We start from the raw sequence: 6,868 nt of genomic DNA, 5'->3' as shown, positions 1-6,868 counted from the left end.
AATTGGACCACTTGATATTGTACTACAGATCTTTGAGGCTTTATTTCTCTTCATTCAGTCTTTTTTCCTGTCTGGTTTTTTTTGGGGGGGGGGGGTGTAGAGGGAGAGGAGCTAGATCATTCCTACTGATCTGTATTCAAGTTCATTGATTCTTTTTTCTGCCATCTCAAATCTGCTCTTGAGCTTCTCTAGTGAATTTCTTATTTCAGATATTATACTTTGAAGTACTTCAATATCCATTTTGATGTTTTAAAAATATTTTCCTTTTTGGGGGGCAGTGTTTGAAAGCAAACATATTTTCCATTTATTTAGGCTAATAATGGCCACTTTGAAGACTTTGGCAACTAAATCCATCATCTGAAACTATTCAATGTCTATTTCGATTAACTTCTTTTCTTACCTAAATATGATTCACATTTTCCTCCTTTTTCCATATCTTGTGATTTGGGGATAAAAACCAGACATTTTAAATGATACAGAAATCACTGGAATCTATTTTGCTTATTTAACAATTACTGTTTTCAATTCTAGGAGGCAGTGAAATCTGGGTCCTGTGCAATGTATACAGCAGCTGTTTCTAATGCTACTGCTGTGTAACAAGTTATCTTCAATTTTTAAATGGCTTAAAACTATATTATTATTATTATTATTATTATTATTATTATTATTATAGATTCTGTGTGTTAGTAATTTGAGGAAATCAAGTCAGGAATGCTTGTATCTGCTCCCCTGGGACTGACTCGTCATCTGTGAAGACTCAAATATTGCTGTGACTTGTTAGCTGAAGGCTGGATTCAGTAAAGGACCACTTACTACACTGGACCTGGGATAACTCAGACACTGGCTTGCCAATGAATTGCCAATATGTGCCTTTTCCAGGAGGCTTAGACTTCTGACACTACCGAAGTGTCAGGATGGTGAGATTGTTTCTTTTGTGGCTTCGAGTTCCAAAGATGAGTAGTCCAGGCAAAGTGGCAGAAGCTCCTGCCTTTTCTGTCCCACCTTTAGAAGTCATGCAGCATCACTGCTGTCACATTCCATTAAGCATGAGTCACTGGCCTGCCAAGATTCAAGTGGAAAGGGCAGAGATTCTATCTTTGGATGGGCAGAGTGTCAAGGTCACGTTATGGAAAATGATAATGGAAGACATTGCTCTGTCTAGGTTATTTGGCCTTTTGTTTTGTGATTTTTATGTCTGCATTATTTCTTTTTTAAGTATATTTTTATTATTTGAATAATTCATCATATTTGATACTATATAGTACTTTGTGTATAAAAAATAGTGGAGGTTAAGTAGACTACTACCTTGCTTTTATTTTTTTCCAAAGAATGTGATTTTTTTTCTTATGTGTGCAAGGTAAAGGTAGGTGGTGATCTTTCAGATTTTTACCAAAAAAATTTTATTTTTGAGGGACCTGGCTACAGCTTTAAAAACATTGACTTAAGTGAGTTCATTTTGCTTTACAATCTCAAGTTACTAGGTTTTTTTCTCAGCAAAATTCAGACATGGTTGTAGGGGAGAACAATTGTAATGCTGTACAAAAATAATTTGCATATAAGAGTCTTTCAGACTCTAATCTGTTCTTGACTCTTCTTCCCATTGCCAGTGGCTCATCTGTCTCTTTGTCTTTTGTAAGGCATCTATTTTACCTGACATCATGTTTGCCTGCTAAGGTTGCCTTAACTTGCTGATAATTTTTTAGTCTATTCTCTCTGGAAACCAGTTTATCAAGGATTGTTTTTTGTGTGTGTCTACTCTCAACAGTCCTGTTCATAAGAATGCTTTTTTCATTTTATCTGGATTTTTCTTGGTGTTACTATATGAGTGAAAGTCTTTTGTACCCTTCTTTTGAATCAGAAGAAAACCTGTTTACTCAGTTTTAATGTGACAAGATCTTTAAAAGATGGATGCAAACTTGCATAAAAGAAATTTTCTTCTTGTCAGATCCACTCCCAACTTCTAAATCTCCAGAATTTTCTTCCTACTGTTTCAGACAGAAAGGATAGTCTATATTTATTTATCTTTCCATAAATAAATTAATTAACATATTTTAATTACTTCTAAAATAATTAAACGTGCAAAGTAATCTCTGCTTGGTCATGACATTCAAGATTACAATTTATTCCATAATGAGACATACTGAACAAAGATAAAATTACATATGGAAAGTAGACTTGGTTTGGTATTCTATAACCATAGGAGTGCCTGGAAAGTACTCCATATTAAAAAAATATATATATGAGGTGGACACTTGACGGGATGAGCACTGGGTGTTTTTCTGTATGTTGGTAAATTGAACACCAATAAAAATTAATTTAAAAAAATTAAAAAAAATTAAAAATACTAGATTGCTTCCCAGATAGATTTAACTTGCAAGATTTCTAATGTATTTGATTACACAGAACCCAATTTTGGGAAACCAGTGTTCTCAGAAAACACTTTGAAAAATACTCTATATGAACTCTGAGAGTGGAAAAATACTTTTGAGATAAAGTCATCAGTAGAAATTCCCAAAGGAAATAGAACTTCAGGTAAACTTTAAGAAGGTAGAAAGATTGGAAGAGATAGAAGAGAGAGGTTATGACAATTCCAGCTAAATTCTGTGGGAAATGGAGCAGCTGAGCAAGAGGCAGCAGGTGTAGAAGTAAGAGCTTGGGCTTGGGAATTGGATTCACTTGGCTTGGGTGCAAGTTTTGTCATTTAATTGGTTTGATGATCCAAGCAATTTAAATTCACTGAGACTGAGTCTTTGTTCTGTGAAATCGGCAGTGCCATTCTCCTGGGCTATGGTTTAAATTAGATCTACTCAAACATGTTAGTTCCCTTCTTTCCCCCAGTGAAGCAAAAGAAGCAAAACATGAGAAAGTGGAAATTAAACAGGAGATGAAATTAGTTGAAGAATTTTGCTATTCCTTTCTTTAGAAATATTTTTCCACTGTTACTTATGTCGAAGTCCTTATGACCATTGACATATTACAGTAAGAACATCTTTCTTTTTCTCAAATCTGCAACATCACTTTAATTATGTCACTCCTCTGCCCAGTATTCTTCCAGTACAAATATTGATGATGTTTAAATTCTAATATGTACCCTGAATTGAACCCTGTCTACTCTATAAATAATACGTGTCTCAAGCCAAACCTAGTTCTTTGGTTAATTCTAATCACTTCCACCTAACTCACTTACCCTCTATTCTCCTCTTTACAGCAGTCTTACTACTTATATCTCCTGATTCTTTGTCTCCCCTCAAATTCACTTAACATCAATACTTTTGCTTCTGCTGGGTGACTTTATGCATTCTTTTGGTTTCATCCAATACAGTGATCTTTCCAAAATTCATGTTTTAGTCCTCGGTTTTTGAGTTTCATACTTAACTTCATATGATAAATCTCCAGCTGCAAAACAGAGGGGGTACCTCACATGTGCATATTTTGAATTTACGATCCACAATCTTCCTTTTCCTCTGTATCCAAGTCAAGACCTGATTCTATTCCATCTTAGTGAATAGCAATATTACCTACCAGTATCTCAAGCTAGGATGCTGGAAATCATTCACAACTCTCCCCTTTTATTCCTGTCTTTGCAATCTGCACATTTCCCTCCAGCTAAATATAAAATCCTTTTGATTCTACTCTCTCAACATTTCTTGAATTTAGCCATTTGAAGAAGGATGTGAAATTGCATGAAGGAAAAGATTTACTGGTGGTATCTCAAGTTCTTCACCACTCTGAAGATTCTAGTTTTCCATTTTGAAGACTCAGAGATATTATCAGTAATCAGAGTCAGCAAACCATGAGAAATTGACTTGATAGACAGAAAGGGGAAATAAATAGTCGCGTGGACTATTAATAAATTTACAATGAGAAACTACTTATACCTTTTCCTCCCTTGTGCTCTTTGGCTATCTTCTTTTGTTATTTATTTTTTCCCTTTAGAGGTATTATGACATTATTTATAATAATATACTTATAACAAAGCTGAACATGCTGAGTAGGGGTGGGCTACTCAATGATACATCCTACTGGCCGGCTCAGGAGTGATTATTTTGTCACACTCAAGTTATTATTTAAGCCAATGGGTTTTGAACTGACCAAATTCTTCCACTGTGTATTACTTCCATGATTTAAATCTCGAAGAGCAGTCTATTTTTCTCATTTAATAGGATTCAGACAACATGCCATGTACTTATATTTCACAATAATTTTATAACACTGGTGCTATCTGATTTCTATACAACGTCAATCAGAGCTCTCTATGAAAAGTCTTGCCATTCCCCGACTATTTTTTTTCCTCTGCCACCAGGGTTAACTTTCTAAAATGTAAATCTGTCCATGTGATGTCTTACTGCAATCTCTTTAATTGCTTCCTGCTTAGATTTCCACAGGGGCCCTTTGGGATCAGCCCTTTGTCATCTCTCCCATCCCCACACTCAGATGTGTGTTTTTTCTCACAAAATGTGTACAGGCTGCCACAAATGTTTCATTTTCTCTTTGCCTCTGGTCCTTTCAATGCAATAACTTTTTAGTTTGAATACCCTGCTTTCTTAAGAGAGATAGTTCAACTCATCTTTCAGGACTTATTCAGGAGGTTTCTTTTGTAGAAAACTCTTCCTGACCTATGATACCCTGGTACTCCCTAGACCTCCTATGTGATGCTGTGTATGAGCCTGTTGACTTATTTCTCCTTCATGCAGTTCTTTCATTAATATCTGATTCCCTGGATAGATTTTTGAAAGCACAGACTTGGTCTTCAGACTTGTGGTCACTCTACTATTTATACAATGCCTAACTTATAGTAAGCAATTGACCAATGTTTGCTGAATAAATGATTAAGTATCTGGTTAATCATTCAATACATAAAGTTAATCACTCATATCTCTGTCCTAAGCAGGAATTTGTTTTCCCTGACTATGATTCTGTTCTAGTAATAATGTCTTATATCCCTTTTATATATTTTTCAGTGCCTAACATAGTGTTGACCATGTAGTAAATGCTCAATAAATCATTTCCAGTGGATACATTATTATGTCACATTGTATAGTTTACTTAACATTATTTTTGTAGTTGTGTATATATATTTAATTTATACTATGTTTCTAAGACTAGGAATAAAAATATAAGCATATCCAAAATGAATTCAAGCCTGAAAGAATGTTTATTTTTAAAGATTTTATTTATTTATTTATTTATTTATTTATTTATTTATTTATTTATTATCTATCACAAGTTGGGGGGGAGCAGAAGAAGGGAGAATCCCAAGCAGACTCCACGCTGAGCACTGAGCTACTTGTAGGGCTGAATCTCAAGACTCTGAGATCATGACTTGAGCCAAAATCAAGAGTCAGATGCTTAACTAACTGAACTACCCAGGTGCCGCAGAATGTTCCTAATTAAGTAGTAGCTATTTTTCATCATAGAGGCCTCTGAACCACATCAAGTGTTCTACAACCATTGAAGTCATACCTTTGCATACATAGTTATTTTTTGTTCAATAGGGAAGAACAATTACCAAATTCATAAATGATTTTTTTTATTGGTAGTAAAATCCCTTAAGATATTACTTTATGTCAAGCTTTATATTTTGATGAAAGGTAAGAGATATGAGGTATTTGTTTGAGATGGAAACTGTGGAATGAAAGCATGCTTGTGAAATTCAGGCACACTTTATCAGTGAATTCAAATAGACTTCCTTAAAAATGAAACTCTTAGAAAACAAGATGAAATTGTAAATAGTTTCTGATTTTACATTAAAAATAAAATAGGACAAACAAGTGACTTTAGATCAAATACACAAATTTGATCTGATTTCCAGGATGGAATGCCCATTGATAGTATGCAATTTTTTTTCCTGTTAGTGCCATATTATCACATATTTAGTGGTTTAAGACAACAAATTTATTACCTCACTGCTTATATAAGTCAAGAGTCTTAGTGTCCTCTGCTTAGGGTCTCTGAAGGCTGAAATCAAGGTGCTGTCAGGCATTCCTTCCTGAAGGCTCTGGGGAAGAATTCATTTACAAGCTCATTCTGGATGTTGGCTGAATTCAGGTCCTGGCAGATGTAAGACAAAGGTCCCTTTGTTTACTTACTTGGCAGTCAGCCAGGCTTTGCTTATGGTGGATGCCCATATTCCTTCCTAAGCTTTCCATATCTCCTACAATGGTGGCTCATGCTCCTCTCACATTTTGAAATTCTCTGACTTCTCTTCTTTCAGAGGTAATATGAAGAGGTCATGTGATTAGATTTGGCTCACCTGGATAATCCAGGAGGATCTTTTAAGATTTATATACTTAATTACATTTACAAATCCCCTCTTTCACTGTAATGAAGCAATTTACAGATTCTCCTTTTTAAGGTTTGGACATCTTCAGGCAGTCAGATTTTTTTTTTTTTTTAACCAAATAATCTTTTAGAATGGGAGTAGAAAGCTTTACCTCAACTGGAACTCTCTTAGGGCTTGGGAGAGATATATATTTAACTTTAATCCATCATTTTTATTATCTGCACTTACATACTTAGGTTTGTAGTGTTTTTTAAAGATTTTATTTTATTTATTTATTTGAGAGACAAAGAATGTGAGTATGAATGGGAGTGGGAGGGACAGAAGTAGTCTCCCTCCCTGATGTGGGGCACCCAGGCACCCCTAGATTTATAAATTTTTAGCGCTGATACCAAGAATTTCAGTAAGTTATATCCTTATTTAATTACTTTCAATAAAATATTTAAATTTTAATAAGTTTAACAGGATGAATTGAATCATTCTAAAATATAGTTCACTGTGGTGCATCTAAGTAGCTCAGTGGTTGAGCATCTGCCTTCAGCTCAGGTCATGATCCTGGGGTCCTGGGATCGAGTCCCACATCAGGTT

Source organism: Vulpes lagopus, chromosome 3 (genome assembly GCF_018345385.1).
Source record: "Vulpes lagopus strain Blue_001 chromosome 3, ASM1834538v1, whole genome shotgun sequence".
Classification (NCBI taxonomy): Eukaryota; Metazoa; Chordata; class Mammalia; order Carnivora; family Canidae; genus Vulpes; species Vulpes lagopus.
This window is presented reverse-complemented; position numbering follows the sequence as displayed.